This window comes from Labeo rohita, chromosome 3, assembly GCF_022985175.1.
Source record: "Labeo rohita strain BAU-BD-2019 chromosome 3, IGBB_LRoh.1.0, whole genome shotgun sequence".
Classification (NCBI taxonomy): Eukaryota; Metazoa; Chordata; class Actinopteri; order Cypriniformes; family Cyprinidae; genus Labeo; species Labeo rohita.
This window is the reverse complement of record NC_066871.1, coordinates 22,452,185-22,466,003: the sequence shown is the minus strand read 5'-3', so window position 1 is coordinate 22,466,003 and position 13,819 is coordinate 22,452,185.

The following is a 13,819-nucleotide window of genomic DNA, read 5'->3' as shown; positions in this document are numbered from 1 at the left end:
GTCTATTTAATAGCGCTTAGTAGGCACATACTAATGTGTTTATTGAGGGAAAACTTTTAGTTAATAGTGAATACAAGTGTCACTGGAAATTAATAGCAAAATGACACAATAATTTTGGATGGAGATTAGTTTATATATATCACACTGAGAGATATGACAGCTACACATCATGAGACAATGGCAAACTATCAGGTTTGCTTATTAAAGGAGTAGTTCACTTTCAGAACAAAAGTTAGTTAGTACAGATAATGTACTCACCCCGTTGTCATCTGAGATGTTCATGTCTTTCTGTCTTCAGTCGTAAAGAAATTATGTATTTTGAGGAAAACATTTCAGGAATTATCTCCATATAGTGGACTTAAATGGTGCCCGCGGATTTAAATGTCCAAAATGCAGTTTCAATGCAGCTTCAAAGGGCTCTAAATGATCCCAGTCGAGGAATAAGGCTTATCTAGCGAAACGATCTGTCATTTTCTAAAAAAAACAAAAAAACAAATTCATATACTTTTTAATCTCAAATGCTCATCTTGTCTAGCTCTGCCATGCGTACTCTGTGTAATCCGGATCAATACGGTTAGGGTACGTTATAAAAACTCCCATCTTATTTTCTCCTCCAACTTCTCCTCAACTCGTCCTACATCGCTGCAGAAGTACCGACTCAGTGTTTACAAGGTGAACATGCAAAGGTCAAATGCCCTTTACAAAAAAGTTAAAATAGTGATGTAGGACTATTCTGAGAAAATTAGATGGTTTTTCAACCTACCATAACTGTATTGACCCGGATTACGCAGAGTATGCACGCGCATCGCAGAGCTAGACAAGACGAGCATTTGAGGCTAAAAAGTCACCTACATATTTCTTTAGAACTGTTTTTGCATGTAAACTGTATTTGATCTTTGCATATTTCTCTCCTGATTTAGACAAGATTACTTTTTCACTGGGGGACAGGGGACTTGTATTTTAGGAACAGTTTAAAGTTGAAATGCCCTAATGATGGACATCTTAAAGGGGTCATCGGATGCAAAATTCACTTTTACGTGTTGTTTGAACATAAATGTGTGTTGGCAATGTGTTACACAACCACCCTATAATGATAAAAATCCACCCAGTGATTTTTATTTAATCCCTTTAAATAATTTCCCCTTTTTCAAATCAAGCCATTCTCAGCTTCTGGGCTATGTGACGTCACACAAACCAAGGCCGCTCCCACCATTGTTGATTGACACAGCCGTCTTACCTTAGAGCCGCCCTGAGTGAGCTGTAAGCAGTCCACCATTGTGTCCTAAGCGACTGAGGTGTCCTGTTGTTGGATGTAATAATAAACATAGCAGTCGTCATTTACTCCTGACATCTGAGCCGCTGAAGACACAAAGGATTAACGTTACTTTCGTTTCTGAAGGGAATGCGCCATCCCCGATCTGTCTAAATGCGTCTATGTTCACGCGAATCATTCGTGATCCAGCTTCACCTACAGCAGAAGTGAGTATAAGGGTTTTTATGTTTTCAGTTTTCATTTTTGCTAATCACCATTCCTAATAGTGTGCTAGATAGCAAGTTTTGCGGTTAAATGCAGCTAAAATAAACATTACTGCTCGTCACCCCACAGAAGAGAGGGGTGGGGTGAGCAGAGTTCATAAGCATTTAAAGGAACATGCAACAATACATGTTGCTGTGAACAGAGCTGATTTTGAGAGAGTAAAAAGGGTGTATTTTACACTACCACTGAGAAATAACCAAAGCATGTTATAGACTTTTAATTAAGACCCTAAAGAATAATATCAACTTGTGGAAAATGGGCATCTGATGACCCCTTTAAGAGCACATGTAACTGCAAATATCTCAACTCATATCTCAGGCGCTGTTTTGAGGACAATTCAATGAGCAGAAATGTCAGGCCAAGCATGAGATGAAATGCTATATTTCAGAGAGCTTCTGCTCCACTTCCTTCTGAATACTTTAATACCTTGCTTTTTGAGGTTGACCTTGAACTTGTCTCCTCTCCTGTGGAGATGAGATCACAGTCATTCATTCAACCTTGATTACACTGTTATCTGTAGACGCTTTGATTATATTCTTGTAACTGATGAGAAGCTCCACATCCTTTTTCTTTTTTTCTAAGGGCCTTATGTGATGTTCCATTATGTGATCTTTGTCTCCATCTTCTGGTGAACCAAAGTAGTGCTGTTCTTTTGTTTTGGATTTTGAAACTCTATTTCAGGGGTGACCAACGTCGGTCCTGGAGAGCCACAGTCCTGCAGAACCTCAATAAAAACTCAACTAGCTTTCTAGAAACCCTTAGACCTTGATTAGATTTGTTAAGGTGTGTTTGATTAGGGTTGTAGCTGAACTTTGCAGGACAGGGATGGCTCAATGTTGGCTACAACTGCTCTACTTTATGCTTGAAGAAACACTAATATCAGGAGTAAAATCAGTACACATCCTTACATTTGACCTTCCAAAACTATTGGGTATATACTTTTGGGTACAGTAAAATTATTTTAACATCTGTAGAATAAGTAACCTGAGTAACTATTATTAATTTACCTGTGTGTGTGTGTGTGTGTGTACAAAAATAATTGTTGTCATTTTAAATCTTTGCAACCATGTTTCAAAAAACTAGGCTTTACAGATGTGTAATACATATTTAAAAAATAGTATGGATCACTTTATCTTTTATATAGTGCTTCATTGCCAAGTACTGTATGTCCGCACAAACAAAGAATTTGATTTGGTGACAGAAGCAGCTTCCAGTACACAAAATCACACAGATAATAAACATGAAAACTAAAGATATGTCAATAAATACACACGTGCATATAGATAAATAAACAAAATAGACAAATTTGAATGTATTTTATGTATGTATTTTAATAAGTACAGGTCAGAATAAGTATGTTGTTTAATTTTTACAAAATTAAAATATGTTTTACTGAATGATGAGGGAACATTATTTCATCATTTATGTATATAAGTAATACAGAAAATAAAAAAATTATGTTATAGGGTATGAAAAATAAACTTGTATCTAGTAATTTAAGGTTGTTCTTTTAGGGTATTTATTTATTTATTTACAGTTACAAAATGAAAAACTGATTGATTAATAGAACGTAAAGTATTTTGCATTGTATAAGTTCAGGTGTGTCTGTCACATTATTTGTTTCACAATTATCCCTGCTTGGATGGATGGATGGAAAAATAAACACACACACACATATTTTGGTTTTCCAGGGACATTCCATAGGTGTAATGGTTTTTATACTGTACAAACTGTTTTTACTATCGCCTCACCACACCCCTACACCTAAACCTACCCCTCACAGGAAACCTACTGCATTTTTAGATTTTCAACACACTTCATTCTGTATGATTTATAAGCTTTTTTCCTTATGGGGACCAAAAAATGTCTCCACAAGGACAAGGATTTTGTAAATTGCCATTGGAACATTTTGTCCCCATAACGGTATATCTGAACCACACACACATATGCACACACGAACGTCCTGATTTTGCTGAGTTAGATGTGTTCCTGGGTCAACATATTTTGTTTGACCCTGGAACAACATTTTAATCCAAAAATTTAATCTTGACCACATCCTTACACCTAAACCTAACCCTACCCATGAGTAATCCCTAAAATCAGAGGAAATGATAGATGAATGACACTGATGTACAAGCACCAAACACTGACTGTAAGCCTAAACTTCACAAAAACTATAAACTGTTTTTTCAAATCTGATTGGTTATTCACAATGTTGTTCCAGGGTCAACAAAGATGTTGATCCAGGAACATGTTGTACTTGGTAAAATCAGGTTCTGCATGCACACACATACACACAAATTTATTTTCAATAGGCCTACTGCAGTATAATTAAAGGAATATTTTAGCCGGGATAGCTACAGTTTAAGCTGTACTGACAGTTTGGTTTTTTGCACCTGAGAAACTCTGCACACTGCATTTCGCATTGAAATCCACCTGGTGGCGGTTCCAGCCCAAAACCGCATGCACCACATCAGTCTTCATCTGTTGTCTCCTCTCACTGCGGCAGACCCCTCACCTTCCGGTAAACCCCAGCCTAAAGACCGTCGCTTTGAGAGATGCGAATATTTACCACGCTGCAAGTGCACAAGCTCCAGCGGCCAAGCTGTTTTGTCGTAAAAAACGTATAAAGAAAGTGAGCGGGGTCTGCGCGCGAGGGCCAGAAGCAGCCGCACTTCACACTGGCATCAATTACTGCGAGCAGTTTGCAAATAAACAAAGCTGCTGCCTCTCATAAATTCTGTGCGTAATTACGCACTGCAGATGCATGTGGGGAGGCGATGAGATGCAGGCAGACGTTATTTATCCCATGAAGTCACTGGTGCTGCAGACAAGATGGAGCTGATCAAATATTAAAGAGCAGCATATGGAGGTGCTGGGTGTGAGGAGGCCAACAGCAAGGTAGGAAGAGAAGAGAGAAAGAGAGAAGGAGTGGGTGTGAGACAGATAGACACAGAGAGGGAGGGAGAATGAGGAAAGAGTGGGTGTGCGTGAGATGGGAGAGATGGAAGGAAAGAGTGCGCGTGAGGGAGTTAATGAGACAGAGAGGAGGAAAAAAGAGGCTAGATCGCTTGCCATGTCAAACCACAGTCGACCTAGATGTCAGCGGTATGGAGATAGCGCTTGTGATGTACACTATTTGGGCAAAGGAGTCTGGAACTGATGGGATTGAGGCCGGGGAGCAGGAGGAGGGAGGAGCGGCCGTCCTTCTCCTCATCTATTGACATTACCAAGCATCACTTATGCGTGTACGCTACTGAGACACTCTTGGTTATGATATAGCTGCATCTAAGGGGCATTTTGCATTCCAATACGGTTCTTTTGCATTGTTTTTCCATGAAACACTCCCTAGTCTTTTATTCAACTGCCTGTCCTGCGATTTAAACATATGTCTCCTAACAACATTTAGTTGTGATGCTTGTACACAAATCACAGTCTCTTGAGGGCTGTTCACACACAACGTGAGGCAAAGCGCAAGAAACGAAATGGTATCCACCTTTTTCTTCAACGCAGAAGTAAGGCTAGGTTGTTTACTGGCATCAGTGGTTCTATGAAGAAACTTGAACATCCATGGAACCTTTCAAACGCAAAAGGTTCTTTAGATTTTTTAAATGTTCTTCAAAATGGTTCTTTAAAGAACTGTTCACTGAAAGGTCCTTTGGGGAACCAAAAATGGTAATGGCATCACTGCAAAAACACCCTTTTGGAACATTTATTTTTAAGAGTGTATGGGTGGGACTTCCGCTTCATTAGCCGCTATAAAAATAACGAGAAGAATAACAACGTGTAGTAAACACAAAAACGGTTTGCACTACAAACTAGTGTGCTCATAAGATAATACATTAAAATAATATGGTAAGACACACCAATTTGCAATATCAAGCTGCAAAATGAGCTGTTTTGTACAGATAAAAACAATGAGGGTGAATGAGACCAGAAGCCAGACCCATAAAATTTACAAATGGCCGCGCTTGCTCTTATGGGAAGAAAAAAGTGGACAGGGAAATACTGAGAAGAATAACAACCTGCAGTAAATGGTAAAACTCTCTGTAGTACAAACCAGTTTGCTCATAATTAAGATAACACATTAAAATAATACGGTAAGCTACAAATTTGCAATATTAAGCAGCAAAATAAGCTGTTTTGTACAGCTAAACGGAGCTGGACGTGGATGAGACCGGAAGCCAGACCCATGAAATTTACAAATGGCCACGTCCACTCTTACGGGAGGGAAAAGGTGGATAGTACACAGAGTTCCGAGTGTTTTGTTTAAGTTAAAAAATGCACGAAACGTTGAAAAAGCATGGCAACAGTCAAATACTTTCGTCGAGCAGATGTTTGCATAGAAAAAAATATATAAGTGAAAAGAACGCACCTGTTCAGTGTGAATATTCTGCACATATGTGCACTGCATAATAGTGGATATTCTCAAAGCTGGCAGTTTTTTAACAGTCATTCTCTGTATGACCAGCAGGTGGAGGTAGAACACTGAGATTAAACGAGTCGATCTTGCGTGGATCAGGAGTGGGAAGGGTCGATGAGAAGAGCTAGTAAAACAAAAAATAAATTACAGTAGTGGTAATAAACTCTTTCCATCCAACCGACCCCACCGACTGGCACCACTACTCTATAGATAATAAAACCAATCAGCGTTTCATCTCGCATCGGTGATATTTCACGAGAGAGCATTTATGGAATATTGAGCCATTGAATTGTGCATAACATGTGTTCCTGTAAAAATATATGAATTATATTCTATTGTGCTGCTAAAAGCATTTTGAGCGATGCACAAGGAACTAAAGGCTACGCTTTTTTCTTTTTAAAAGAAGAGAGACAAAGGAAAATGTAATAACGTAATGGAAATGCCGTGCTTCCGTAAAGAAATGTTTAAGAAAAATGTTTCGGTCGGGAGGGTAAAAATATGACTCAATAAAAACAGTCTTTTCTCGAATGTCTGCATATTATCAGACCATGATAATCAGATTTTCCACGCTCATGTATTCCATGCATTTCACAATGGAATCGCTGCTCACATTCTGAACTGCACAAATCAGATGCAAATCTCATGCATGAGATTTTATTAGACATGTGAGGACTATGATTTGTGACTTAAACGTGCCAAAACAAATAAGCAACGGGATTTCATGAGGGTCTCGAGGGTTGTGTTCTAAAAAGTAGCCCTCTATTAAACGGGCTCGCAACTTTGCATGATAATCAATAATTAAAAACAATAGTTAAAATATGCTTCTACAGTGTTTTAACCGAACCCAGTGCCATTGGGAAAATGTGAACAGATGTTCTTGAACTCTACACATAAAATGAGTGACAGGGAAAATAAAATAACGAGTCTGCTCTGTTAATGCTGAAATGTGAGAACACCCAATTCTGTATTTGAATGCAACACCTATATTTAATGGATAGTCATTCCAGAATATGTATTTAATAGATTTAATTTAAAAGTAAATTACATGTCTGGATGAATAAAGTCCATAATTATAGCATTTTCCATTAGGTCTTTTTCCTTTCAAAGAATGGCTTCTAAGGGTTAATATCACAGCATTAATATAATTTTATTATAATAACACCATCAATAACAGTCGAGGCTACTCCACCACATCACTTCCTTCAGGCACTGTTACGTAACCTCCATGTAATGGTGATGGTTCAAAGAAGGATTGGGGATGAGAATATGTATCTCTATTCTCACATCACAGGATTGTAAAGCTGCTTCAGAGGGAGGTTCATTCTTACAATCAGAAGCCCTGTAATATATACTGAGTCATTCGTCGTAATGCTTGTGTTTACAGTAAGAGCAGTTCCCATGTGTGCACACTTGGCCTACTATTAACACTGCAAACTGAGCATACAAACAGTTTGACTAAAAACATGGCTCCCTAGCACTTTTTTTTTGCTAATGCAATTACATCCATATGCCTTTTCATACTGCAGATGTTCAAAACGTCTAAAGGCTCTTTTTGGAGGAGACACGACTCTCTTTGGTGTTTCAGCTTTATCACTTCAGCTTTATGAAGATAAAACTTGTTTCCGCCACCACAGGCACTTGCCAATTTAATAACCGATATTATGGTTTTGAACTAGTGCCATTTCCTGTTTCCCGGTATGGATACGTTAAATCATTTGATGTAAAGACAAACGCTATTTCTTCATCAGAGCTCAGGCGCTCCGTGAGAACAATAAGACTCCTGCTCTATGTGAGATGTGATCGCTGAAACACAATTATCGTAACCACAGGCTACATAACAGCTAACAAAACACATTAATATCTAATTTATTTTTAAATTAAACAACATTTATAGTAATTTAATGCATACAAATAGATGGTACATACATTAATGGGATGTTATACAGATTATAGTAAATCGCTTTTTAAAAAAAATGTAATTTAAATTAGATCTCCCTGGTCAAAAAACCAGCATATGCTGGTAGGTATGTTTTGATGCTGGGATGCTGGTTAGGTAGGTTTTGATGCTGGTTTAAGCTGGTCCTTTGCTGGTTCATGCTGGTCCTTGACCAGCAAAGGACCAGCTTAAACCAGCTAAGGACCAGCATAAACCAGCAAAGGACCAGCTTAAACCAGCATCAAAACCTACCTAACCAGCATCCCAGCATCAAAACATACCTACCAGCACATGCTGGTTTTTTCACCAGGGCTTTATTTATTACGTATTTAAATTAACCCTTTAATTATATATATGAAATGAATAGTTCATTTTTACAATTAATAATTAATACTTTTATTCAGCAAGGCAGGTCTGACTGCAATTACACTCATTTTTTTTTTTTTTATAATAGCAAAGTTGCATTTACATAATTATATTTCTACACCAATTCTTTTTTTGAAATATTTAAATGGCAGCTGTCATAAAGTCTTGACAGATTTATTTAAATATCAAACATTGAAGAACAGTAAAAATTATAATTAATGTGTTATATGGTTCATATATTTAGAAAATGCTCCTCTCTAGAGTTCATTTTTCTAGCTGACTAACGAGTTTATGGTCACCAAATATGTTTTTTCCAGAGGTAAATGTGACCTTGTTTACAAGCTGTTATACTGCTTTGCTCGGTTAAAACACTGATTGCATGTGACAGATACGGATTTCGGTAAGTTGTACGCTTTCTTTCAACATACCTTCGGATATTTATTCAAGTTTATTTCGTGCTGAAACTGATATTAAAGCAGAGGAGGTGATCAGTTCACGCCTGCCGCTTTAACTTGAGGCGCTACCGCGATCTGTCACTCCACATTAAACAGCGCCAAAACGGCACTTATTGTCTTAATACTGTAATAAAATGAACAGAATTTGAAATCTGAGACTTTGTTTCATATCTAAATTAACAAAACACAAATCTTACTGCGATTTATTGGATGTGAGGTGAGCTGCAATGTTCCGTTCAGGCTAGAATAATCGATTCTTGGGATTTAAGAATCTACTTCGTTTCGTAAAAATGAGAAACAATTCGTTTTTTGAAATATAAAAATTTAAATGGTTGCCGCTAAAAACTTAACACATTTATTAAAACATAAATTAAACACTGAATAACAGTAAAAGTTCATGTTAAATGGTTCATATATTTAGCAAAACGCTCCTCTCTAAGGTTCATTTTTCTTGCCGATTAAGGAGTTTATGGTCACTGAATATTTTTGAGGTTAATGTAATGGTATGTGACATTGTTTACAAGCTATTTAAGGGGCGTCTTTACACGGTGTAAACTGTGGTTGAGCGATTTCGAGACAGTCCTCTTTCATTTACATACCTTCAGATGTTCATTCATGTTATTGGTCCTGAAACTCATATTAAAAGGAGGATATGATCAGTTTATGCCTGCCGCTTGTCCTGAACTTGAGGCGCTGCCACAATCTGTCACTCCGACAATAAACAGTGCCAAAACAGCATTTGCTGTTTGAATACTGAATTTGAAATCTGTGACATTGTTTCATATCAAAATAACAAAGCACAAAGCTTATTGTGATTTGTTGGATGGGAGGTGCGCTATGTTTCCTTTATGAACTGAAAACAGGCTAGACTAATCGATTCTTGGGATTTAAGAATCGACATTTAGTAAAAATGAGAATTGACGGAGAAATGGAGAATTGGATATTTTTTACCCAGCCCTAGTAATACTAAAGTGAAAGGGATTTTTCTGCATAGAGCTGTTTTATTTTATAAAGGCTAGAACACTATATAAACCCATCAGAAGCAAGAACTAGGATTATTTTTTTAAGAAGTGCATTCAAATGCCAAAAGAGAGCTAAAAGATACAGTGTGCCTCAGCAGTTGCACTGTCTGTTTGATGTCTTCACGCGGAGTGAAGCACATTAATGTTTGCATACATCACACTCACATCAGCTCTTTCTGCACAGTGGTGATGTCATCTCCGGCATCTCAGGAATGCTGACAAACTCGACACGTTACCTCACGTGAACCGCGCAGCATTCTGAAAGCCCCAGTAAAACTGAATTTAGCAGACACGATCAAATCTGTGGCCTTTTGAAATTGAAAACGGTGGGTCGCATCACAGCGTTGGTGAATTCCACGGGGCTCCAGTCAAATGAAAACAAGACCCAGGCATCTCAACATAGCTCTCATTTGCATTACGGGTCTGATGAGTCATTTGGAGACTCCGGAAAAAGACAGGGCTGCAGGAGGAAGAGGAGGAGGAGGAGGGCGAAGAGCTTCCCTAAGCGGCGTGCAGTCGGAGCGCTGGCAGCGACGTGAGGGCTCCCCTGGAGCAGTGTTTAGAGGCCTGGTGCCTAATCTCTGATGAAATGTCTATTATCAGAGACTCTGCGGGAGAAAGTGGAGCAGAACAGATATGATGGAGAGGCGATTAGCTTCTGCCCTGCTGCCTCCTGCTTCCCTCTAGCTCACTCAGTCATTCATTCATAATGTGCACCTCCTGTATCAGCCCGTGTCACGAGCGCCGAGAAAGTTTGCATGAAATCCAGCCGACTGGTGACAATTTAAGTGCGAGGGCCTGATAAAGCTCACACAGGCAAGAGGTTGCTAGGTGCAGTGCACAAATCTTAGATATGACAGTAACTCGTGCAGGTCCCGTTCGTGACGAATGGCTTAGGAGACGCAGTGTAAACCGCAATGGCATGACAGTTTTTGTAATTACCAGTGTCGTGACGTATGGCCTTTTCCTCCGGGAGCCCGGTCCTGCTGCTGCCTCTCTAATGAACATATATAGCTGCATTTAAAAGTCAGTGACTGTATAATATTGAAAAACAGGGCCGGGGTCCACTAGGGGGCCTCAAGATGACTTAAGACCACTTGACATCAAGAACAGTAACTGTATTAGCGTCCACATCAATGACGATAACATTCTGTTGTTAAGCATCTGCTACTTTAAATGCTTGAGTTATTAAGTTGTGCGGATTCTGATTTTATTATTCATCACTTCTATGATTCCAATGATATTGTTTCTTTTGTGTTGTGGTTTGAACAAACTTTATATTATATAATATCATTGTCATCCATGCTGTGATTTAGCCTTTGAAATGAAATGAGACAAAACAAGCTTTAAAACAAGTTAAAACTGTTGAAAATCATGCTATTTAATTGAGTTCATCCTTAGACTTCTGGAATTGTACAGTTTATTTTAGCCGCTTTCATTTTTATAACTTCTAATTTCTGTTAATTTAACTTTGAATATTGTTGTGGACAGCAGGGGGCTTATTTGAAGCAACTAGTGCTGTCAAATTGATTAATTGTTTTTAATCACATCCAAAATAAAGGTTTGTTTATCTTTGAACAGGCCTTTAACCAGTCAACAGACCAGGCTGGAAGACCATCTGAGACCGGAAAACCATCGTAGACCGGTTTTAGCTATTTCAGAAAGGTTGCTTTTAGTGGTGTCAAAATGATTAATTGCATATGAAATAAAAGTTTGTGTTAACATAATATGTGACCCTGGACCTCAAAAAAAAGGCTTAAGTCGCTGGGGTTTATTTGTAGCAATAGCCAAAAATACATTGTATGGGTCAAAATTTTTGTTTTTTCTTTTATGCCAAAAATCATTAGCCAAATATGGTCCGATCCTAACAAACTATACATCAATGAAAAGCTTATTTATTCAGCTTTCAGATGATGTATAAATCTCAATTTTGAGATTTGACTGGTTTTGTGATCCAGGGTCACATATATAAGTGTGTACTGTGCATATTTATATTTATATTCATAAATCAATCATACATAAATGTAAATATTCACACATGTAAATATTTCTTAAACATATACATGTATGCGTGTGTATTTATATATACATATAAATATACTAGGGCTGTCCGTTTATGGCATTAATTAATTAGATATGAAAAAATAATGCGATTACAATATTTTAACACAGTTAATGCCCCCAGACCTGTACATCATCTTATATTTTATACAGTTGACTGTTGACAAATATGATGCAAATTCTATAAGTTCCAAAATTCAAGATATTGGTGCAAAAAATGCCCCTGTATGTGTTTTGTCTCATATTTATATATATCACACATCACATGGGCAGCAAGAGCAATATGACAAGAGTGCTGATTTTGTCCCGATCTATCACAAGCTTAAATATGATTTTATACAACAGTTCAGTAAAAAATAAGTTGATATTGTGTTATATTTTAAACACAGTATTGTGTTTTTGCTCAATTTTGCAGAGAATGTTACCTTTGAAGCCATAGCAGAACTGTTGTTCCCCTCAGAGCAAGTGTTTAGTTTCTGAATGAATCCTGTGAACCAATGATTCAAAAGCCCATTCATTTGAACGAATCGAATGAATAAATGAATGACTCATAAAGACATTTACCGTCACCTGCTGGCAGATTTAGTTTCTTATTTAGAGTATCATTTCATTAAAAAAATAAAAACATTATAAGGATAGTTCACCAAAAAAATGGAATCCTGTCATTGATTACTCACCCTCTTGTCATTTCAAACCTTTCATTTGTGGAACATAAAAGAAGGAATTTTGAAGACTGTTGGTAACAAAGCTGTTTTGGTGACCAGTGACTTTCATTGTATAAACAAAACATACTGAGATGTTTCTCAAATTATCTTCTTTTATGTTCCATAGTTTACGTTAGACCATTGCAGCCTACATCTTTATGTGTAAACAATTTTATGCTGAATCAAAATATTTCTTTTTAAAGCTACTATTTGTGACCCTGGACCACAAAACCAGTCTTAAGTCGCTGGGGTATATTTGTAGCAATAGCCAAAAATACATTGTATGGGTCAAAATTATAGATTTTTCTTTTATGCCAAAAATCATTAGGAAATTAAGTGCAGATGATATTCCATGAAGATATTTTGTAAAATTCCTACTGTAAATATATGAAAACTTAATTTTTGATTAGTAATATACATTGTTAAGAACTTTATTTGGACAACTTTAAAGGCAATTTTCTCAATATTTTGAATTGTTTGCACCCTCAAATTCCAGGTTTTACAATAGTTGTAACTCGACCAAATATTGTCCTACACTGGAAAAAATAAAAAACACAATTTGTTGAGTCATCTTAAAATAATTTGTTACCCTGCTGCCTTAAAATTTTAAGTTCAGTCAACTAAAATAAGTTTATTCAACTTGAAATGTTAAGTTGTACTACGTAACAACTTAGATATTTGTGTTTGCTAAACTTAACAGATGGGTAAGTAACCCAGCTGCCTTAAAATTTTAAGTTGATTCTCAAATTGAACTCAAATATCTAAGTTGTCACTTAGTATAATTTAACATTTCAGGTTGAATAAACTTTTTTGAGTTGACTGAACTTAAAATTTTAAGGCAACCAGGTTACAAATTATTTTAAGTTGACTCAACAAATTGTTTTTTACAGTGTATCCAAACAAACCATACATCAGTGGAAAGCTTGTTTATTCAGCTTTCAGGTGATGTATAAAACTTAATTTTGAAAAATGTACCCTTATGACTGGTTTTTTGATTCAGGGTCACATTTGTGATGTCTACAATTGAAACATCATGTAATTAATTAGATTAAAAATTTAAATCTCCTGTCAGCCCTTAAATCTATACAATACACACACATATTATGTAAACACAAACTTTTATAATCGATTTGACAGCACTGAAAGCAACCCTTCTGAAATTCTAAAAACAAACTAAGATGGTTTTTCGGTCTCTGATGGTCTTCAAGCCTGTCTGTTGACTGGTTAAAGGCCCATTCACACCAAGAACAATACAAACGAATAACAATAATTATATAGTTTAAAAACAATTCAAAATGTAAAACAATAGCTGAGT